General features: G+C 48.2%; 1 protein-coding gene across 3 annotated transcripts in view; it reads left to right on the top strand.

Moving 5' to 3' along the window:
• LOC140717126 (uncharacterized) overlaps positions 1 to 24,601 on the top strand; it is a 134,193-nt gene that overhangs the window by 25,483 nt on the left and 84,109 nt on the right. The window contains exon 4 of one of the 3 annotated variants that reach the window (XR_012096451.1): positions 11,272 to 11,844. The exons of 1 other annotated variant lie outside the window; for it this stretch is intronic. The gene's annotated coding sequence lies outside the window, so the exon portion shown is untranslated. Of the gene's footprint in view, positions 1 to 6,635; positions 6,962 to 11,271; positions 11,845 to 24,601 lie in introns of those variants that run through there. One more of the 3 variants, XR_012096452.1, reaches the window with a different exon arrangement.

The raw sequence follows: 24,601 nt of genomic DNA, 5'->3' as shown, positions 1-24,601 counted from the left end.
TTATAGAAAAGAGTGGAAAGAAAAAACAAGCAAAAGGAAAGAACTATGTACAACTAGGGAGTGATCTTTTTTTTACAACAGATTCATTGATTTGTGAGAATAAAATCAGGCCTATGAGGCATTATGTAGTTAAACCATTTTTCCCAGTATGAATCAAATTGTTCCAGCTTATGATTAACAGATGCTGTTATCTTCTCTATTTTGTAAATGTCCATTGTAATTTCCATCCATGTATTTAAAGTTGGGCTCTCCTGTGATAACCATTTCCTAGTAAGAGTCTTTTTACCAGCCACCAACAGTATATTCATTAAATATTTATCTCTTTTCAACCATTCTTGAGGTATATATCCAAAATATATGGTCTTACTCTCCAAGGGTATTTCACATTTAAAGATGTCTTGTAGGGCATTGTGTATCCCCTCCAATAGTTTTTGATAACAGGGCAGTCCCAAAAAATATGATAATGATTTGCATTTTGATTTCCACAATTTCTCCAGCAAACAGGGAGGTTACTATCATAATGGGATTTGTGAGAGGGTGTAATAAAATATCTTATCAAGTTTTTCCATCCAAACTCCCTCCATTTCCATTGTTGTCTCCATATTGTTGTCCATACTTCCTCAGATATGATTATCCCTCCTTCCTTCTCCCATTTTGTTTTAATGTATGAAGTCGAATGTGTTTTAAGATTTGACAACCCCTTATACATGCTTGAAATGATTCTACTACCATTATCTGAATTATATGCTTTTCTGAAGAGCTCTATCAAGCACGTATTTGCCTTGGTTACATTTTTAAGCGTCTTATTAACATATTGTGGCAACTGTAAATATCGATGATAATCTTGTTTTTCTAATAAGTGTTTCTCTTTAAGCATTTCAAAACTGAACAGTGTTCCTTCTTTCATTATGTTGCAAAGAACTGTTATTCCTTTAGTTGTCCAGTCCTTAAATGTAACATCCAATTTATTTGGTATAAAATCAGAGTCATATGCACACCATTTAAGAATTGCAATATCTCCCTCTAGATTATATTCTTTTATAGTAGTTTTCCATATTTTAAGAGTCAATTTCACCCATGGGTTATCAATAGTATTTATGTACCTTTGTATGGGGGTGGGAAGTACCCGCTTCTCAATGTTTTTCCATTGAGCGTCATATGATGGGTTGCACCAACATACGAACTCTAGGCCTTTTACCCTGCCAAATATACCTTGAGAGGATCTTGTTCCATTCATTGAATTGATTTTGATTAATCTCTATTGGTAGGGTCTGAAAGAGATATAACAGTCTGGGCAGTATATTCATTTTAATAGACTCAATCCTTGAACTGAGACTGAAAAATGGAATCAGGTTCCATCTTGCCATATCTTCCTTAATTTTTTTATATAAAGGCTGATAATTACATTCTGATAATTTTGCCAAATCTTTTGGCATAATGATGCCCAAATATTTGAAAGACTCTGTGCCATGCCCAGGGGTATTGACTTTCAATTTCTCTTGGTGGGTTATAGTAATATGAAAGTAATTGGGTTTTATCTATGTTGATCTTGTATCCTGATAATTGACCATATTGTTCAAAGGATTGCATCAATTTAGGTAAAGAGTATGTTGGTTGCCCTAGATAGATCAAAATGTCATCCGCATAACAAGCCCATTTATGCTCTGTCCCTTTAATAGTAATTCCCCTGATATCTTCATTTTGTCTGATGTATTGAGCTAATGGCTCCAGATATAACGCGAAGAGTAGTGGTGACCATGCACAACCCTGTCTCGTGCCCCTTTCTAGGGTAAGACTATTTTATAAATATCCATTGATTTTAATCCTAGCAGTAGGCTTGTCATATAGTGTCTGTATAGTTTTAATAATTGTGTCTTGGAAACCAAATCTATGTAAAGCTCTGTAAAGAAAATTCCAATTAACCGAATCAAATGCTTTTTCAGCATCCACGCTTATCACTATTGCTTCGATTTAATTTTTTTGTATATGATCCATAATGCGAAGTGTCCTTCGTATATTGTCTTGAGTCTGGCATTGTCGTATAAAACCTGTCTGATCATTACGTATCAGTATGGGTAGAAACTCCTGTAATCGTTTGGCCATGATGGAGGTAAATAACCTATAATCTACATTAAGAACGGATATTGGTCTAAATGACCCGCATTCCTTTTTATCCTTGCCGCCTTTTGGTATAGCTGAGATTATCGCTTCCTTCCAACTGGGTGGCATTTGTGCCTTTTTTAGAGCCCAGTTCAGTGTGGGGAGTAAAACAGGAATTAACTCATTTTTAAATTCTTTGTACCACTCTGCCGTATATTCATCTGATCCTGGTGACTTGCTTAATTTAAGCCTACTAATTGCAGCTTTTAATTCAACTTCAGCTATGTCAGCAGTCATCCTTCTATTTTGTTCTTTGCTTAAAGTGGGTAACTCTCGAGAATTCAAGAAGGTGTCAATTTGGGTTATGCTTCCCCCGGAACTTTGGAATATAGAGTTTTGTAAAACACTTCAAAAGCTTCTTGAGTTTCACTTAGTTTATTTTTTATCATTTTTGTTCTTGGGTCCCTAATTCTATGAATTGTATTTTCTGCTATCTTTTTTTTTTTCGGTTTCCACACCAGTATTTTCATAGATTTCGATCCACTTTCATAATGTCTCTGTTTCAGAAACATTAAGTTTTTCCTGATTTCTTGTGTAGCCAAATTATTTATTCCATTCCTAATTCTTTTAATTTCCCCTAATGTATCCTGTGCCAAATTCAATTTGTGTTTTTTCTCTAGTTCCTTCAGCCTATTTTGTAATTCCTCTGTTTTATTCCTTATTTTTTTCTTATATGAAGATATCGCTATAATTTTCCCTCTTAAGACCGCCTTCAGAGTATCCCATAAAATGGGAGGTCAAACCTCTCCATTATCATTAAATTCTAAGTAGAGACCAATTTCTTTTTTAATTTGTTCCTTAAAGTACGGATCATTGAGTAGACTTGAATTTAATTTCCAAATAGTATTCTTTGGTTGTAGGTCAAAATCAACAGATAAATATATAGGTGCATGGCCACTTACATCTATTGTCCCAATTCCACAGGTGTTTATTTTGCCTTTGTCTTTTCCAAATGTTATGAAATAGTCTATTCTTGTATATACAGAACGTGGAGCAAAATAATAAGTGTAATCCCTTCTGTCAGGGAAAAGGTCCCTCCATATATCAATTAAACCAACATCCTCAAAAAGTGTATGAACTTTCTTATGTAAAGATTTTGTTTCATAGGTTTTTCTATTGGAAGAGTCTAAGTTTGGTTGTAATTGTAAATTTAAGTCTGCCCCACATATCAGGAGACCTTCTGTTTCTGTTACCATAATATCAGTAATTTTCTGAAAGAAACCAGTATCACTTCCCGGGGGTGCGTATATATTCAATAGAGTAACTGAATTGCCATCTATATTCCCCCTTACCAGAATATATCTGCCTTCTTTATCTCCCAATTCGAATATTTTTTCAAAATTTAGCTTACTTGAGATAAGAATAGCAACTCCTCTCCTATGTCCTGATTTATATGACGAGAAAAACAGATTAGTGAAGCCCATTCTCTTTAGTTTTTTATGCTCATTATCACTTAAATGAGTTTCCTGTAAAAATACTACATGGGCTTGTTCTTTTTTCATTTTGGATAAAATTCTCTTAAGTTTGATTGGATTTAATAGCCCATTTACATTAAAAGAAATGAATTTTACCTTGTCCTTAGCCATCTGTATTTATCTGTCAATGTATCATTGAAATTAGAATAAAACTTAATCCATCTACTCCCTGAACAAATAAGAACCAGGAAATTCAAATAATAACAAAAATGGCAATGAACGTGTGATTCCAAGGCTGAGGTCTCTAGTAAATGACCCTGCGTTAAGCTAGAGGAAATATCTAGCTGTGGGGGATAACCCCTCCTACTTGTGAGTTGAGGGCCCCCATTGCAGTATTCATAAAAGTCAGTGAAAAATCCATTACACAGAAAAGATTTCCCTGTGTACTCCTATATATACATATATATGCACGCAGGTGCGCGCGCACACACACACACATATATACACATACATATATACATACACACACACAATTCACACATACATGCACACATATGTACATATTCTCATTTTGGTGGGTAAAAAGGAGTAAGTGAGCGAATAAAGAATAACGTAAGTAATATAAAATTCACATTATAATAAGTATTTCTCGAGATAGATATATCACCGTGTACTTTTGATTCTGTTTAGCTTCTCAACATTTTTAAAGTTGGCCAAACCTTATGGCTCTTCTGAAAGGGGTGAGGACTGTGTTTGGGAAACTACTGGTCTCTTCCTGATATGTTTCTCTCGGCCTCCTCCCGTCTCCTGCCTTCTCATTTCTCGCACTATTTCCCATGCCGAGTGGGACAATTCCTCAGCCAGGCTTTCCTTCGTTTTGGTCATGCTCACGGGCAACCCTCTGGCCTTCATGTCTGTAGTCACCTCTTCCACTGTCTGGTACAATTGTGTCCCGTTGTCATAAAGCACTTGAAGTTTAGCAGGGTACGGAGTTTGAAATCTAATCTTATTTTGCTTTAATACTCGCTTTACTTCGGAGTATTCTTTGCGTTTCTGGAGGACCGCGGAGGGGGGGGGGTAATCTTGGTCGAAATATATCAATTTATCCTCTAAAAACACTCTCTTCTTACCCAAGGCCCTTCGTAGAATCTCCGCTTTGGTGCTGTACCAAAGGAATTTAATTATTATTGAGCGTGGCTTTGTATCCTGAGTATGTTTTGGGACTAACGCGCGGTGGGCTCTTTCAACTTCCAACTTCATAGCCGGGGGAAGATCCAGCGCGTCCCGCAGTAACTTTCCGACAGACTCCGTTATAGATGAGCCCTCTGCTCCTTCGGGAACGTTGCAGATTCTGATATTTTTCTGCCGTGATCTTCCCTCCAGGTCAAGCTGTTTACCTTCTTGGTGATGTATTATTTTTATTGTCTTGCTCAGTATCCGTTCCACATTTTGAACGCGATCTTCCACCTTCTCAATGCGAGTCTCTGCCACCGCTGTTTTTTGATTAACGCTGGCGAGCTCTGCCTTAATATCACGGAGCTGCTGCTTTTTATCTGGCTGGACCTCCATTATTTCTTTCAGGATTTCAAATACATTTGCTGCTTCGACTGAACAAGGCCCAGCAGCCGCCTCGCTAGCACGCGGTCGGGTAGGAGAGCCACTCGCTGCACACCTCTCGGACGCAGGCTCCACAGTGTCACTTTTTTTATTTCCATTTCTTCTCCCCATTCTTGCCCCTCTTTTCAGTTCAAATATCTTTCAAAAAATATTATATTTGATGGGTTAATGGGGTTAATACGCATTTTTCCGGAGGAGCTAGTGACTTAAGCTGCCATTCTCGATGATGACATCACCGGAAACCCCGCCATCCCACTTTCACTTTGTCTCCTCTTCTAGCTGCCTATCACCTCTCTCATGATTCTGCCTTCTTCTACACAATGCTTTCCCCTTAGATTCCTTCTTCACCTCTCCTGCCTATCTCCTCCCTGTTTCCCCTCCCCCACCCCTTGATCTTTCCTCTGATTGGTTTTCCACCCTCCCCCTACCTTCTTTATGGGGCACCCTGCCCCCTCCTTCTTCAGTCCTGACGAAGGGTCTCGGCCCGAAACTTTGACTGCTCATTTCAACAGATGCTGCAGCTGCCCGATCTGCTGAGTTCATCCAGCTTGTTTGTACGTGAGGTTTTGAATATCTTGTTCATAACAGCATGATGTTTACAGTGTTTTGATTGCAGATGAAGAGATTGAATAAAAACAATTCAACTAGGTAAGTGGTGGGAAATCCCATAAAAAATCAATTTGGCTTTCTCTCAGAGTTTTGGAAAATTATGGTGAATATCACTGGTATCCAGAAATGTTGCTTGCTGCACTTGAATTTTGCTTGATTTGTTATCTCACTGTGCAGCTTAATAAGATATTCTTGCAATGTGATGTCAATGTCATTCCCATCTCACAATATCTCCCAATGTTCTTCCAACATTATGGCAATCAGGTACTGATGGTGGACACAGTGTATGCAGAAACATCAGGAACAGCATTTTTTGTATGAACAATGAATTCTCTGTATCTTCCTATCATAGAAAAAGCATTACCAGATACACAAGTCATTATATTTTGCAGTGGATTTTTTTTTTTAAGAAATAGCTCTTGATTTCAAATATAGTTTCACATTTGGTATCTGCCTTAAGCTTTCAGGCAAAAAGTCGTTTTCTCACTGGTGTAATCTCATGTGAAAAGTATCAGTATTGAATACACATACAAAAATAAATTCAGCTTAGTATTTCTTAGATGTGTGTCAAATATTTTTTTAAAATGCTACAATATATTGAAATTCTATGGTGTTACCACCTTTTAATGAAGTCCTTGATGCCAAGGAAACTAGTGCCCATTATGAAGTTTATGACCCTACGTCGCTTTTTCCCGATCTGTGCAATTGCACCTGCATATATGAAGTTTATGCAACCAGTCAAAATGCCTGGTATATACTACATTGAGTGGAGTCCCATGTAAGATCGTAATGAGGTAGATTGTGAAGTGACAACTCTTTTTTATCGTACTGCAGGAAGCTGGTTTCCATGATGTGCTGAGCTGTTTCCACAACACGCTTCAATTTCTTGTATTCACATGCTGAATCACAATGTGGTAGATTGTGAAGAATACTATGGAGCTCTTCAACAGTCCATCAACTGCAGGATGGAAGCTGTACCTGACAAGTCCGTTCCCCTCTATGCTGAAGATGATGATGTCTTATTACTTTGTCTCTGGAATATCGTTTGAAGCTCGGACCATATTCCCTTGAAATAGGCAGCAGTTCTGTATCTGACCGAAGTAACTCCACATACTCACGGCGCTGATGGTCCTCGGAGTGTCGCCATGCATGGCTGCCATCTTCTTTGGCTGGTTAACCTGCTGGAAGTTCAGTAGGAAGGGCCAGAAGTAGGAAGCTGGACCAGAAATTGAGTGGTTGAGTGGGAGAATGGAATCTGTGGCCAACAGGCCTGTAAGTGAGCAACAGATCTCTGTGGGGTGAGGTCGGCTGGGGAGTGGAAGCGACCGAGGAGAAGAGAGGACAGCTGAGATGATTCTGAAAGCAAGAAGATTCAGGCAGGCAGAAGAGTGGATGGGAGCGACACAGAGGCAATGGGGGGCTTCCAGAGTTAGAAAACTGGTGTCTGAAGGTAAGATAGTTAAATCAAATTGAAAAGATGAGTTGTTGTATTTCAACAAAATCAGATGGCTGGAATCCTAATTCTTATGGAGTAGATGAAGGTAAAAAGGGGTTAGATAAATAGATCTGTATGTTTACTTGAGAGAGTTTGAGAAATTAAGTGTATTGGCAGAAATGTATATCTTTGTGGTCTTCTGCTGCTGTAACCCATTCATTGGCCAGCTGGTGGCGCAATGGCATCAACACCGGACTCCAGAGCGAAGGCTCCCAAGTTCGGATCCAAGTCTGGCCATCCGTGAGCACACTTTCCATCCGTGCCGGGTTGAGCGTCAAGCCTCGTAAAAAATATAATGGTCGAGTCAGGAACGTTCATATTGTGACTTGGTTAACCTGAAAGAAGACCAATCCTGACACGACGTGCCAGACAAGAATGGCCAAGAGTGTCTGGTGTGACACGCTCAAAAAAACCCATACAATTCAAAGTGTGACATTTTGTGCATTCAGACATGCTTTTCTGTACACCACTCTTATAACGCATGATTATCTGAGTTACTACCATGATCCTGTCAGCTTGAACTAATCTGGCCATTCTCCTCTGACCTCTCTTGTTCACATGTCATTTTTGCCCACAGAACTGCCGCTCACTGGATGTCTTTATTCTTTATCCCATTGTTTTCTGTAAACTCTAGAGACTGGTGAGTGTGAAAATCCCAAAACAATATCAGTTTCTGAAATACTCAAATCACCCCATCAGGCATCAAGAGTCGTTCCACGGTCAAAGTAACTGAGATCACATTTCTTCCTCCATTCTGATGTCTGGTCTGAATAACAACTGAACCTCTTTACCACATCTGCATGCTTTCATTAATTGAGTTGCTGTCACATGATTGGCCAATAAGATTGTTGTATTAACGAACAGGTGTATGGGTGTACCTAATAAAGTGGTCATTGAGTGTACTTTAAGACTATTTGCAATTCTGTAAAGTTTAAGCAGTATTAATAAGTAGAAAAGACTGTGACTCAAAAATGAATGCGGATTCTGTTCCTCGTTAGTGCTGAATTCATCTTTCTGTATGCTATCTCTTTCTTGGCCACTACCTCTCTTTTTACCTCTCCATGAAATAATCTAGGCTGTCCTTCCTGATGAGGGGAGTCACTCTGTTTGGCAGGTAAGAATTGTGGCTGTGAAACAATCTCAGGTTCTGGGGCCTCCTCCGTGGTGGTTGTAGAAGTGCAGGAAGTGGTTCTGACAGTTCCTTGTGTTGTTGAATTCACCTTCCTGTTTGCCATCTCTTTCTTGACCACCTCGTCTTTTTACCTCTCTGTGAAGTAATCTAGGCTGTCCTTTTGAAGATTAGCTTTATTTATCACGTGTACATTGAAACAGTCAGTGAACTGCCTGATTTTGTGTCAATGTCCAACACAGTCCACGGATGTGGTTAGCAGGGGGAGCGGGGTGCAGAAGGCAGCCCGCAGTTGTTGCCACAGTACTCGGACCAACAAAACATGCCTACCATTCACTAACCTGAACCCGGACGTTATTAGAATGAGGGAGAAAACCATAGCACCCAGAAGCAACTATTCCAGTCATACAAAATTCTTCCAGACGTTGGTGAGAATCAAACCCTAATTGTGATCTTTGGCACTGCAAAATGGCAATAGTGATACCCTAGCTGGTAACTTGTAGAGGAGTTCTGAACTCTTGCTTGATTGAAACAGGTCTTGTTCAACTGGGCTTATGGAATGACTCAATGAGGAGGTACCAGTTTAATTGTTTAACTGCCCCTTGTCACTGGTACAGCACTGTAGAGTGACAGTGCAACACTCTCACAGTGCTAGCGATGACCAATCAAGGTTCAATTCCGCTGCTATAAGGAGTTTTTACATTCTCCCTGTGACCACATGGATTTCCTCCGTGTGCTGAGATTTCCTTCCACCTTTCAAAGATGTACGGGTTAAGTTTAGCAAGTTGTAGGTGTGCTTTGTTGGCACTGGAGGTGTGGTGATACTTGCAGACTGCCCAGTACCACCTCGCACAGTGTTGGTCATTGATGCATTTCATTTTATGTTTCAATGTTCCTGTGAGAAATAAAACTAATGTTTTTGATAAAGCTAAGCTTGCACTATCTCATCTCGTACCCACTGATATCACTGAAGGAAAGATGCTTGGGTGTGACTATGTACAGACAGTTTCTGTCAGAAACACCAGGATGCAATTGCTTGCTTACGGGAATGGTGACAGAGTAAACAGTACACTTGGCAGAAATTCCACAAAAAAATTGAGTGATGAGCACAAAATAGCAGAGTGCAATCAAGAATCCTGAATCACAGTGAAGACAGATGTAAATATAAGCTGTATCTCTGCATCTTGCATCTTGGTCAGGCTACGGTTTTATTCCTCAGTACGTGAAATGCGTCATTTGTGTCGATAATAAACAGTGTGAGCATTGTGCTGGTACAGCCCGCCAGAGACGCCATGCTTCCAGCACCGACGTAGGCGCACAATCTACTAACTGTGACCTGCATGAATTTGAAATGTGAAGAAACTCACAGAGTCATGGGGAGACCTCCTTACAGACAGCGGTGGGAATTAAACCTCGACTGGTGAGTGCTGGCACTGTTAAGCTTTGCACTAACTGACAGCTAATGAACAAGATGGAGAGTGCAGTTAATTAAAGCATCTGTGAGACCATGATGTGTCACAGAGCCCTACAGCAGGGAAAAAGGCCCTTTGGTTTACTATCTCAATGCAGACCCATCTATAGTGGCCCCAGTTATCTGCATTTGATATGTAGCTTTCTACATATTCAATGGACCCAAAGATATTTTAGGGTGACACTTATTCTGGTTCCAAGAGCAGCAGTGTAATTCATGTGAGATTCCAACAGCACAAACTTGGACTTAGGTATTTACTGCATGAGGGCTACCTGCCGAAGAGGGAATGTCTGGTGTGCCAAAGGACGTTACTGATAATAGCTCCAATTGAAGTTGTATACTCAGACTGGATAATGGAATAGAGGTCATGTACTTAAGATGAGAAGTGGTAAATTCAGAAGAAATATATGGGACAGGTGTTTTTTTTTTCTCCCACACAGAGTGTTGCTGCCAGGGATAGTAGTAGAGGCAATTATAATGGAGATATTTGAAAAGGCTCAAAGATATGGACATTGTGTAGGTAGAAAGGATTAGGTTAGCAAGGAATTATTTACTATTTTAAGGTTGTTATAGCCAGGGGTGGTATGGGGACAAGATTCCATTATCTATTAAGTGCTCCCAGTGCCATGTGCCTCTGATAACCAAATTCAGCTACTGGTATTCACGTGTGGTTTAGCTAACAAGCCCATCGAAACCATTTCTACTAATGGCAGAAGGGAAACGGAGGGTTACTGTCACCTTAAAATCAGTAACTTTGTGTAGATGAGGCTCGGCAACTGTGGTTGGCAGCTCATCTAAGAGAAGGAAAACTCTGATCTCAAAGGTCTGCTGCCTTGCCCACTCATGCAGAAGGCTTTGGGAGTAAACCCTGAGGGAAAAATCTAGAAATGGAATACCTAAGGCATTCCATACTGAGTTCAATGCTGACTGGCAACTTCTGTGATGCTTCTGGTATCAAACTGTATCGGTCTCTGGCTTTGGATTCATCAGATGTGTGGAGGGGGGGAGCTTGCTCTCTATGTGGCACTGCCCAGACTTGCGTACCCAGACACCTAGGACACAACATCCATGGTCAACTGACTGACAGAGACTCTCATCACCACCAATAGTGAAGGATTTGTGCTACAGAAACATAACTGGTCATTGTAAATTGTCCAGTGATTCGGCTAGAGTTCAGTAGGTGAGCTGTTGGGTGGTGCTGCTCATTGGGACAGAGGGACCGACTCCGTGCTATATTTCTAAATAAATAATAAGCAAATTGTGTTACTGTGAATTCCCAGGATCAGCAGAATCTCTTTATGAACCTGAATCTCCCATTCTGATCTCTGCTGTTGTTTCTCTCCACCCCTCCATCCCCATCCCTGAACCCCTGCAGAATGTGACAATATCCAGGAGTTGAAGCCAGGTCATCAGTCAGAGGTCATGCAGTGGTACGCCAAGGAGATGCCCACCAGCCGCTGCTTCACCATTGTCTTCAAAGGCAGGAAGGAAAACATGGACAGAGGCCTGCCACTGGATCTATGACTTCACCAAACTCAAGAAGAGAGACTGCAGCATCAACAGGAGAGTGCGACTGGACCAACATCATTTGCCGGGGTGGGGGGGTGGGGGGGGGGGGGGAGAACACCACAGAGGGAGGATGCCACTTCACCCAATATCTTCACTGACAGCAGTCCCCAAGTCTGCTCCCACCCCGTGTGGAAGAGCAAAGGTAGTAGGCACATGGGAATAAACTCCCATCCAAGTGACATTCCTTACATAAGACAATAATGCGGTGGTTATCAATATTGTTGATACAATCAGTATGGATGTTTCAATAGTTTCAGATCACTAATATCTGTTGTGAGATTTGTTAACTTAGTGGCAGCAATACAATGCAATACATGATAAAAACTTGAATTACAGTAAATATATGTTTGTTAAATAGTTAAATTAAAAATAGCAGTACTAAAACAAAATAAAGTGATGTCGTCTTCATTGGTTCAACAACCATTTAAAAATCTGATGGCAGAGGGAAAGATGCTGTTCTTGAATTGCTGTGTGTGTTTTCAGGCTTCTGTACCTCCTTGTCAACAGTAACAATGAGAAGAGGGCATGTCTGGGTGATGGGGGTATACTACGGTGGTTAATACCTATGATAGAGCTGACTTACAATTTTCTATAGCTTCTTTTGCTATACCCCATACCAGACGCTGATGCAGCCTGTCAGAATGTTCTCCATTCTACATCTGTAGAAGTTTGAGTGTTTTAGGTGACAAACCAGATCTTCTCAAACTCCTCATGAAATATAGCTGCTGTCTCGCCTTCATTATAGCTGCATCAATATGTTGAGACCACATATTGTCAGATATTGACACCAAGGAACCTGAAATTGCTCACTCTCTCCACTTCTGATCCCTCTGAGGATTGGTTTGTGTTCCGTCGTCTTACCCTTTCTGAAATCCACAATCAGTTCTATAGTCTTACTGACATTGAGTGCAAGGTTGTTACTGCAACAACACTCTACTTGCTGGTATTTCTCACTCTACTCCTTCTCATCACTATCTGAGATTCTGCCATCATCAGCAAATTTCTAGATGGTATTTGAGCTGTGCCTGGCCACAGAGTCATGTCCTTAGAGAGAGTAGAGCAATTGGCTAAGCACACATCTGAGGCGCAGCAGAGTTGATTGTCAATGAGGAGGAGATGTTATTACCTATCCGCACAGATTGTGGTCTTCCAGTATAATGTTGAATCGGGTTTGTGGGTCTGGCAAGAGTTACAGAAAGCATCTCTGCGAATGGGTATGTTAACCATTGATGCACCATCAATAACTCGGAGACGTGAGTCAAGGTAGGCTTTTATCAGTTGGAAGAAAGCACCATCAGCAGCAAGAGCCCACAACATCCTGGAGACTGAAGGAAGAGCAGTGCCTCCAATCGCCTTTATACAGGGGTCTGTGGGAGGAGCCACAGGAGCAGTCAGTGGGAGGAGCCACAGGAGCAGTCAGCAGGGTCTGTGGGAGGAGCCACAGGAGCAGTCAGCGGGGGTCTGTGGGAGGAGCCACAGGAGCAGTCAGCGGGGGGGGGGGGGCGTGTCCAGACAGGTATATGTAGTTCACCACATTCACCCCCCCCCCCTTTGTTTTAAAAGAGAGTCCCCATGGGGTGAAGTGTCTTACAAGTATATTCACAGGTTAAGTCTATCAGGTGGTCGAATCTGTCGCTGCGATCTACATTGCACCGGAGACGGTGGTTGTGCTGGTTCCGGCCTGACGAGGTGTCAGCCCTTTAGGCATCAGTGATCTCTCATGCGTGTGCGAGGCGCCCGGTATGGGAATGTCGTGAGGAGTCTGTGTAGGGCTCGGTGTGCGCAGTGTCAGGTGGGTATACACCTCGGTGGGTACAGGGTTCGTAGTTACTGTGGAGTGTTCGGGGTAGTGGTCTGCTGCTCCTGCGGGCGCCAGGTCGCGGACGGAGACCGTGTCCTCCCGCCCATCAGGTAAGACCACGTAGGCATACTGGGGGTTCGCATGTAGTAGGTGAACCCTCTCGACCAGTGGGGAGTATTTATTGCTCCTCGCGTGTTTCCGGAGCAGCACTGGCCCTGGGGATGTCAGCCAAGCCAGTAGGGTGGTCCCAGTGGCAGACTTCCTGGGAAAAGAGAATAGGCGTTCGTGAGGGGTGGCATTGGTGGACGTACATAACAGGGAGCGGATGGAGTGGAGTGCCTTGGGGAGGACCTCCTGCCATCGAGAGACCGGCAATCCCTTTGACTTAAGGGCTAAAAGTGTGGCCTTCCACACTGTGGCATTCTCCCTCTCCACCTGTCCATTACCCCGGGGATTATAGCTCGTGGTCCTACTAGTAGCAATGCCCCTAACCAGCAGGTACTGGGGCAGCTCGTCACTCATAAATGAGGACCCTCTATCACTGTGGATATAGCAGGGATATCCGAACAGAGTGAAGAGCTGGCGCAGGGCTTTTATGACGGACGTGGCAGTGGTGTCGGGGCAGGGGATGGCAAAGGGGAACCGCGAGTACTTGTCGATAATGTTGAGAAAGTAGACATTGAGTCGGTGGAGGGAAGGGGGCCCTTAAAGTCAACTCTCAGTCGCTCAAAGGGGCGGGTGGCCTTGATAAGTTGCGCCTTTTCAGGATGGTAGAAGTGCGGTTTGCACTCAGCGCAGACTTGGCAGTCCCTGGTCATCGTCCTGATGTCCTCAAGGGAGTACGGCAGGTTCCGGGCTTTCACGAAATGGTAAAATCGGGTGACCCCCGGGTGGCAAAGATCTGCATGGAGTGCGCATAGCTGGTCGAGCTGCGCGCTGGCACACGCTCCCCAGGATAGGGCATCGGGGCTCATTGAGTCTTCCAGGCCGATACAGGATATCCTAGTTGTAGGTGGAGAGTTCTATTCTCCACCGCAAAAATTATCATTTTTGATTTTGCCCCGCTGTTGTTTGCTGAACATGAATGCAACTGAGCGCTGGTCGGTCAGCAAGGTGAACCTTTTGCCGGCGAGATAGTGCCTCCAGTGCCTAATAGCTTCCACTATGGCCTGGGCTTCTTTCTCCACCGCGGAGTGCCGAATTTCAGAGCCTTGAAGGGTACGAGAGAAGAATGTTACTGGCCTGCCTGCCTGATTAAGGGTAGCAGCCAGCGTGAAGTCAGAGGCGTCACTCTCTACTTGGAAGGGAATGGTCTCGCCCACCGCATGCATCGTTGCTTTGGCAATGTCCCCTTTAATGCAGCTGAAGGAGGCGCGGGCCTCGGCAGAGAGGGGAAAAGTGGTGGACTTGACCAGGGGGCGGGCCTTGTCTGCGTAATGAGGGACCCATTGGGCGTAATAGGAAAAGAAGCCCAGGTGGTGGGAAGAGGGAGTTCTAACAGGGGGCGCATACGGTCAGGATCAGGGCCAATGACCTTGTCCTCCACGACATACCCAAGGATAGCGAGTCGGGTGGTTCCGAACACACACTTGTCCCTATTATAGGTAAGGTTCAGAGCTTTGGCCACTTGGAAAAATCGTTGGAGGTTGGTGTTGTGATCCGGCCAGTCGTGACCACAGATGGTGATATTATCCAGATATGGAAATGTGGCCTTCAGTTGGCACTGGTTCACCATCCGGTCCATTTCCCTCTGGAAGATAGACACCATTCGTGACACCGAAGGGGACGCACAGGAAGTGATAGAGCCTGCCGCCCACCTCGAAGGCGGTGTAGGGGCAGTCCTCTGGGCGGATGGGGAGCTGGTGGTAAGCGGATTTCAGATCTATTGTCGAGTACATCTTGTACTGAGCTATCTGGTTGACCATATCCGCGATGCGGGGTAGGGGGTACGCGTCAAGCTGCGTGAACCTATTGATGGTCTGGCTATAGTCCACGACCATCCTATTTTTCTGCCCGTTCCGAACAACGACCACCTGGGCCCTCCAAGGGATTGTGCTTGGCTCAATGATCCCCTCCCTGAGCAGCCGCTGCACCTCCGACTTAATGAAGGCCCTGTCCCCCGCGCTGTACCTCCTGCTTTTAGTTGCCACAGGTTTACAGTCGGGGGTCAGGTTGGCAAACAGCGGTGGGGGAGGGATCTTGAGGGTGGAGAGGCTGCAAGTGGTGTCGGTAGCGCAGCTGTCGGCATGGTGCTGGGTGGGATGTGTGGTTCAGTGTGTGTGTGTGGTCAGTAGCGGGGTATATGACGAAGTCCCACAAAACTGAGGATTCCTGACAGTGAGCGGTGGGAGGAGCCCGTCATACTCCATTGTCACACTTTCGAGGTGGCTCTGGAAGTCCAGCCCCAATAGCACAGGCGCACACAGTTGAGGCATGACCAGTAGCGCAAAGTTCCAATATTCTGTGCCCTGCACCACCAATGTCGCTACACAACCCCCCGGATGTGTGTGGAATATGACCCAGAAGCCATGATGATCCTCTAGCTTACCGGCTGTGTCACGAGTCCGCAGCATTGCACCGTGTCTGGGTGAATAAAACTCTCAGTGCTGCCCGTGTCAAACAGGCAGCTAGTCCTGTGCCCCTCCACCAGGATCTCTATCATTGACCTTGCAAGCTGGTGTGGGGCGCTTTGGTCGAGGGTTACGGAGGCCAGAGTTGAATTGCCGTCTTGGTGCCCGGTAAGCACCCGTGGATTGGAGGCGGGGCGAGGTGGCGCCAACAAAGATGGCCACCGCCATGCCTTGCACGAGGTGGGCAGGCAAGATGGCGGCAACCAAGATGGCGACCCCCATGCCTTGCACGCAGTGATGCTTGACCCCGCTCGTGGTTTAGACTTACAGACCTTGGTGAAATGGCCCTTCTTTCCGCAGCTGGAGCAGGTAACTTCTCGGGCCAGGCAGCGTTTTCGGGGGTGCTTTTCGAGTCCACAGAAGTAACACTGCGCGGACTTGTGACTGGCAGCAGCTGTGGTCGCTTCGCCAGAGGGTTTCGGGGAGTTCGTGAACTCGCGAGTGGCAGCAGCTGAGGTCGATTGGCCAGGTGGCGGAGTCTGCGGCGTCCACAGGGCCGGCGAGGGATCGCGCGGCAGGACAGAGTCAGCGTTGTGCAGAGCAGCCTCCAGCGTGTTGGCCAGCTCGATAGCCGAGCGTAAGGTAAGATCGGCATTTTCCAGCAGCCACTGGTGCACGTACACGGACCTGATTCCCGTAATGAAGGCGTCTCGTACCAGGAGCTCCGCATGCTGTTCCGCCATCAGTCTCCTGCAGTCGCAGGCCCGCACGAGTGTCTGTAGGACCCGGACAAACTCAGCGCTCGACTCTCCGGCCCGCTGCCGCCGCATTGCTAAGCGATCTCTTGCAAAGACGGTGTTCACCGGCCGCAGGTACTGTCTTTTGAGGGCGTCCAGTGCCCCTTGGTAGGTTGGCAGGTCCCTGATAAGGGGGTATACCTTCGGACTGACTCTGGAAAGGAGGATTTTGTGCATGATAGCAGGCTGAGTCACAGGAATCTCTTCCAAGTACGATTGGAAGCATGCAAGCCAGAGTTCAAAGGCTGCTTCTGGGGCTTGAGGATCAATGTCCAATCTGTCCGGTCGTAAAATGCTCTCCATGTTTTAAAATTCCAGCTAATAAAATTGATGCACCATCAATAACTCTCAGAGACGTGAGTCAAGGTAGGCTTTTATTGGCTGGAAGAAAGCACCGTCAGCAGCAAGAGCCCACCACACGACATCCTGGAGACAGAGCCTCCAATTGCCTTTATACAGGGGTCTGTGGGAGGAGCCACAGGAGCAGTCAGCAGAGGGGCGTGTCCAGACAGGTATACGCATAGTTTACCAGAAACCTCACGCCGGTTGCGACTGTAGAAGCTATGCCAGAGCTGGGGTGCACTACGCTGTCTCTGAAAGCTTCCCTGAGATAGGTGAACAAGTCATCAGCCCGGTCTTCCTCAGCATCACTGTGCATACGTGCTTCCTCTAAGGCTGCACCCCTGAGCAGGGACATAACAAAGTCATACTGATCCTGGTCAGACTAATTTCTGCAATGAAGTGCACATTGTACTTCTTCAATAAAGTCATCAACAGGCCTCCCATCTTTCTCAACATCCCCCGTCAATGGAAAGATGTGTCTTTTCCCTTGGGCCATATACATAGGACCTTTTGCTTAATGTATCTATGGTTGCCATGGCTTTATCAAACCTACTACGCAATTCCCTAATTTCTTCATTTAAATCAAATTCAACTGGTGTGTCCTCTGAGCGTAACATAGTAAAAGCTCAAGTCTTTAAAGTTTTCACAACAAGCCTGCAGATGGATGCCTAAGTACACTTTTAACGATAATGAATAAGATTCGACGGTCACCCAGTTACATAAGACTCAGACAGAGTTTTGCATCGCAGGGGCTGTGGGGGAAAAGGGTGGTAAGTGGAACTTGAGTTCATGGCCAGACCAGCCATGATCTTATTGAATGGCAGAGCAGGTTCAAAAGGCCAGGTGGTTTACTTGTGCTCTTAGTTCTAATGTTCTTGCGTTCATCACACCCTTGGTCCAAAGAGGCACTGGAAAGCTGAATTCCATAGGAGGGTCAGGAATAACTGTCTTTGATATCAAGGCAGAATTTGACCTAGTTTAGCCAATAGGAGCTGGAATACTCAGAGGAAGTCTATATGGTCACAGTGAGAATGCAGAAACTCCACAAGGACAGCACCTGAGGTTTATAGGATTAAACCTAGGGTCTAGGATTGTGAGATTGTGAATAAGCTACCAGGTTGATCCAATTCTCCCAGGCATCCCCACTCCCCTGCCTTCTCCCCATAACCTGTGATGCACTGGCTAATTAAGAACCTATTTGTCTCTGCCTTAAATGCATCCAATGACTTGGTCTCCAGAGCCACTCATAGCAAGAAATTCCACAGACATACCACCCTCTGACTAAAGTAATTTCTCCACATCCCTGATCCTTCAATCCTGAAGTCGTGCCCTCTTTTGCTAGGCTCCCCTACCATGGGAAATAACTGCCATATCTAATCTGTTCAGGCCTTTTAACATTTGGAATGTTTCAGTGAGATCCCTCCTCATTCTCCTGAACTCCAGGGAATACAGCCCAAGAGCTGCCAGACGTTCCTCATACGGTAACCCTTTCATTCCTGGAATCATTCTTGTGAATCTTCTCTGATCGATAGGAGAAGGCAGCTTAGTTAGGCATGGACTAGATGGGCTGAAGGGCCTGTTTCTGTGCTGTACTTTGCTCAGACTCTATGACACTGTCATAGAACCTGCCTAAAAATCTAGTTCTATTTTTACATGTATATTTAATATTGATACTTTTTCACATGAGATTACACCAGTGAGGAAATGCTTTTTTCCTGACAGTTAGAGACAGATACAAAAGGTGAAACTATTTTTGAAAAACAAAATTCCGCTGGAAAATATCATAGCTTGTGTAAGGAAGCATCCTTCTTTGATGGTAGGACGACATAGAGGATTCATTACTCATTTAAAATGCAGTGCTCGATGTATTTTGCAAACAGGGTTTCATCCACCATCAGCATTGGTTGTAAAATCAAAATATTGTGTATTTTTGTTGATGATTGGAAGAATATTATATCAATAAAGTATCTCATTCAGAGCTTTAAAGTAGTTTTACATTTCATAAACACCTATAACATTAAGTTTAGCCTATAATACCTATAACATGTTGTTACGTACCCCGTAACTGGGTGTCAGACCAGCAGAGACTGAGGAATCCGTTGGAGTCTGGTGGTACTATATTCAAAAGAGTTTATTAGTAAAATAAGCAAAACAATACCAATAATGCAAATATACATTTAACACAGGTTAGCAATAATAAACCTAAAAGTGTAGGAATAATAATAAGCAATAATAAACAAGCTCTATCGATGTCTAGGGGTCATAGACATCATTAATTGTCATAGAAAAGTATAAAGTTAAGTTCATAAATGCTGAAGTAGTTATGGCTGTTGTGTTGAAATCGTGGCAGAGAGAGAGAGCGAGCGAGAGGTAACAGCTACAGCAGCCAAACCTTCCTTTGCTTCCTTAATCCATCGTGTCGTTGTGGCCATTCAGTTATGACCCCTCTGGTCTTCAGCTAGACCGTTCTTCTGTGGTGGACTCGTCACTCTGGCATGAGTGGACACGCACACAAGTCCCCATCGGCCCTGCTGTAACACTGTGAGCTTTACTGACCGATCTCCTGGTTCGGTCTCCGAAACTCCCCACCTTTCTGTGGGTTCCCAACACTCAGTCAGTGTCCACTGGTGTGTCTGAAGGGTGTCTCTCCAGACCTGTCTTTTATCCCCACTCACGGGGTCTCGGCTATCCATCAACTCCGAATGACCGTGTCCATCAAATCAGGCCACTCCTGCTATCTCCTGAGGAATGCTAACGAGTAAAGTACAGTCCTTGTAGTAGAAAGTAAATAATCCAGAAAGAGTCATAATACAGTAAATCAACTGTCTCTCTCTCATGAGCAGCATAGCAACAGCAATAGTTCGTAGTTCTCAGGAGGGGGTTGGGAATGGTTAACTCTGCACCCCATTGTCCATCAGGTCTGTCCATCACTCATAACAATGTTAAAACCTAAAGATTGACTATATATTGGTCAGGAACGGGGGCCGTATGGATCCAAACGCAGGACGCAGACACTGAAGTACTAGGGGGAGGACAGGATGGGGATGCCATGGCATGTAAGGGTTAATGCAGGCGGGGCTGGATCCAAGAGTTCAGAAGAAGCAGGCAAGCAGGAGGATCCAAGAGTTCAGACGAGGCAGACAGGCAGGCAGGAGGATCCCACAGTTCGCGACAGGCAGGCAAGAAGAGCCCACCGTTCGGGGCAGGCAGGCAGATCCCACAGTTCGGGGCAGGCAGGCAAGAAGATCCCACCGTTCGGGGCAGGCAGGCAGATCCCACAGTTCAGGGCAGGCAGGCAGATCCCACAGTTCGGGGCAGGCAAGCAGGCAGATGCCACAGTTCGGGGCAGGCAGGCAGGCAGATCGCTCAGGGCAGGCAGGCAGATCCCATAGTTCGGGGTGGGCAGCCAGATCCCACAGTTTGGGGCAGGCAGGCAGGCAGATCCCACAGTTCGGGGCAGGCAGGCAGATCCCACAGTTCGGGGCAGGCAAGCAGGCAGATGCCACAGTTCGGGGCGGGCAGCCAGATCCCACAGTTCCGGGCAGGCAGGCAGGCAGATCGCTCAGGGCAGGCAGGCAGATCCCATAGTTCGGGGTGGGCAGGCAGATCCCACAGTTCGGGGCAGGCAGGCAGGCAGATCCCACAGTTCGGGGCAGGCAAGCAGGCAGATGCCACAGTTCGGGGCGGGCAGCCAGATCCCACAGTTCCGGGCAGGTAGGCAGGCAGATCCCACAGTTCAGGGCAGGCAGGCAGATCCCACAGTTCCGGGCAGGCAGGCAGATCCCACAGTTCAGGGCAGGCAGGCAGGCAGATCCCACCGTTCGGGGCGGGCAGGCAGGCAGATCCCTCAGGGCAGGCAGGCAGGCAGATCCCATAGTTCGGGGTGGGCAGGCAGATCCCACAGTTCGGGGCAGGCAGACAGATCCCACAGTTCGGGGCAGGCAGGCAGGCAGATCCCACAGTTCGGGGCAGGCAGGCAGGCAGATCCCACAGTTCCGGGCAGGCAGGCAGATCCCACAGTTCGGGGCAGGCAGGCAGATCCCACTGTTCCGGGCAGGCAGGCAGATCCCACAGTTCAGGGCGGGCAGGCAGGCAGATCCCACAGTTCGGGGCAGGCAGGCAGATCCCACTGTTCCGGGCAGGCAGGCAGATCCCACAGTTCAGGGCAGGCAGGCAGGCAGATCCCACAGTTCCGGGCAGGCAGGCAGATCCCACAGTTCTGGGCAGGCAGGCAGATCCCACAGTTCCGGGCAGGCAGGCAGATCCCACAGTTCGGGGCAGGCAGGCAGATCCCACAGTTCGGGGCAGGCAGGCAGATCCCACAGTTCTGGGCAGGCAGGCAGATCCCACAGTTTGGGGCAGGCAAGCAGGCAGATGCCACAGTTCGGTGCAGGCAGGCAGGCAGATCCCACAGTTCGGTGCAGGCAGGCAGATCCCACAGTTCGGGGCAGGCAGGCAGATCCCACAGTTCCGGGCAGGCAGGCAGATCCCACAGTTCGGGGCAGACAGGCAGGCAGATCCCACAGTTCACGGCAGGCAGGCAGATGCCACAGTTCCGGGCAGGCAGGCAGATGCCACAGTTCGGGGCAGGCAAGCAGGCAGATGCCACAGTTCAGGGCAGGCAAGCAGGCAGATGCCACAGTTCGGGGCAGGCAGGCAGGCACATCCCACAGTTCAGGGCAGGCAGGCAGATCTCACCGTTTGGGGCAGGCAGATCTCACCGTTTGGGGCAGGCAGATCTCAGCGTTTGGGGCAGGCAGGCATATCCCACAGTTCGGGTCAGGCAGGCAGATCCCACAGTTCGGGGCAGGCAGGCACATCCTACAGTTCCGGGCAGGCAGGCAGGCAGATCCCGCAGTTCCGGGCAGGCAGGCAGATCTCACCATTTGGGGCAGGCAGGCAGATCCCACAGTTCAGGGCAGGCAGGCAAGCAGATCTCACCGTTTGGGGCAGGCAGGCAGATCCCACAGTTCCGGGCAGGCAGGCAGGCAGATCTCACCGTTTGGGGCAGGCAGGCAGATCCCACAGTTCCGGGCAGGCAGGCAGGCAGATCTCACCGTTTGGGGCAGGCAGGCAGATCCCACAGTTCGGGGCAGGCAGGCAGGCAGGCAGATCCCACAGTTCGGGGCAGGCAGGCAGGCAGATCCCACAGTTCAGGGCAGGCAGGCAGATCCCACAGTTCGTGGCAGGCAGGCAGATCCCACAGTTCAGAGCGGGCAGGCAGGCAGATCCCACAGTTCGGGGAAGGCAGGCAGATCTCACCGTTTGGGGCAGGCAGGCAGATCCCACAGTTCAGGGCGGGCAGGCAGATCCCACAGTTCGGGGCAGGCAGGCAGGCAGATCCCACAGTTCAGGGCAGGCAGGCAAGCAGGCAGATGCCACAGTTCGGGGCAGGCAGGCAGATCCCACAGTTCCGGGCAGGCAGGCAGGCAGATCCCGCAGTTCCGGGCAGGCAGGTAGATCTCACCGTTTGGGGCAGGCAGGCAGATCCCACTGTTCCGGGCAGGCAGGCAAGCAGGCAGATGCCACAGTTCGGGGCAGGCAGGCAGATCCCACAGTTCCGGGCGGGCAGGCAGGCAGATCCCACAGTTCGGGGCAGGCAGGCAGGCAGATCCCACAGTTCAGGGCAGGCAGGCAGATCCCACAGTTCAGGGCAGGCAGGCAGATCCCACAGTTCAGGGCAGGCAGGCAGATCCCACAGTTCGGGGCAGGCAGGCATATCCCACAGTTCGTGGCAGGCAGGCAGATCCCACAGTTCGGGGCAGGCAGGCAGATCCCACAGTTCGGGGCAGGCAGGCAGATCCCACAGTTCGGGGCAGGCAGGCAGATCCCACAGTTCGGGGCAGGCAGGCAGATCCCACAGTTCGGGGCAGGCAGGCAGATCCCACAGTTCGGGGCAGGCAGGCAGATCCCACAGTTCGGGGCAGGCAGGCAGGCAGATCCCACAGTTCGGGGCAGGCAGGCAGGCAGATCCCACAGTTCGGGGCAGGCAGGCAGATCCCACAGTTCGGGGCAGGCAGGCAGATCCCACAGTTCGGGGCAGGCAGGCAGGCAGATCCCACAGTTCGGGGCAGGCAGGCAGGCAGATCCCACAGTTCAGGGGCAGGCAGGCAGATCCCACAGTTCAGGGCAGGCAGGCAGATCCCACAGTTCGGGGCAGGCAGGCAGATCCCACAGTTCGGGGCAGGCAGGCAGGCAGATCTCACAGTTCGGGGCAGGCAGGCAGATCCCACAGTTCGGGGCAGGCAGGCAGATCCCACAGTTCCGGGCAGGCAGGCAGATCCCACAGTTCTGGGCAGGCAGGCAGATCCCACAGTTCCGGGCAGGCAGGCAGATCCCACAGTTCGGGGCAGGCAGGCAGATCCCACAGTTCTGGGCAGGCAGGCAGATCCCACAGTTCTGGGCAGGCAGGCAGATCCCACAGTTCGGGGCAGGCAGGCAGGGAGGCAGATCCCACAGTTCTGGGCAGGCAGGCAGATCCCACAGTTCGGGGCAGGCAGGCAGGGAGGCAGATCCCACAGTTTTGGGCAGGCAGGCAGATCCCACAGTTCGGGGCAGGCAGGCAGGGAGGCAGATCCCACAGTTCGGGGCAAGCAGGCAGATCCCACAGTTCTGGGCAGGCAGGCAGATGCCACAGTTCTGGGCAGGCAGGCAGATCCCACAGTTCGGGGCAGGCAGGCAGGGAGGCAGATCCCACAGTTCTGGGCAGGCAGGCAGATCCCACAGTTCTGGGCAGGCAGGCAGATCCCACAGTTCTGGGCAGGCAGGCAGATCCCACAGTTCTGGGCAGGCAGGCAGATCCCACAGTTCTGGGCAGGCAGGCAGATCCCACAGTTCGGGGCAGGCAGGCAGGCAGATCCCACAGTTCGGTGCAGGCAGGCAGATCCCACAGTTCTGGGCAGTCAGGCAGATGCCACAGTTCGGTGCAGGCAGGCAGGCAGATGCCACAGTTCGGGGCAGGCAGGCAGGCAGATCCCACAGTTCTGGGCAGGCAGGCAGATCCCACAGTTCTGGGCAGTCAGGCAGATGCCACAGTTCGGTGCAGGCAGGCAGGCAGATCCCACAGTTCGGTGCAGGCAGGCAGATCCCACAGTTCGGGGCAGGCAGGCAGATCCCACAGTTCGGGGCAGGCAGGCAGATCCCACTGTTCCGGGCAGGCAGGCAGATCCCACAGTTCAGGGCGGGCAGGCAGATCCCACAGTTCCGGGCAGGCAGGCAGATCCCACAGTTCGGGCCAGGCAGGCAGATCCCACAGTTCTGGGCAGGCAGGCAGATCCCACAGTTCGGGGCAGGCAGGCAGGCAGATCCCACAGTTCTGGGCAGGCAGGCAGATCCCACAGTTCCGGGCAGGCAGGCAGATCCCACAGTTCGGGGCAGGCAGGCAGATCCCACAGTTCTGGGCAGGCAGGCAGATCCCACAGTTCGGGGCAGGCAAGCAGGCAGATGCCACAGTTCGGTGCAGGCAGGCAGGCAGATCCCACAGTTCGGGGCAGGCAGGCAGATCCCACAGTTCCGGGCAGGCAGGCAGATCCCACAGTTCGGGGCAGACAGGCAGGCAGATCCCACAGTTCACGGCAGGCAGGCAGATGCCACAGTTCCGGGCAGGCAGGCAGATGCCACAGTTCG

This window comes from Hemitrygon akajei, chromosome 27 (assembly GCF_048418815.1).
Source record: "Hemitrygon akajei chromosome 27, sHemAka1.3, whole genome shotgun sequence".
Classification (NCBI taxonomy): domain Eukaryota; kingdom Metazoa; phylum Chordata; class Chondrichthyes; order Myliobatiformes; family Dasyatidae; genus Hemitrygon; species Hemitrygon akajei.
Note: the sequence above shows the minus strand (reverse complement) of the source record. Positions and strands in the feature narration are given on the sequence as shown.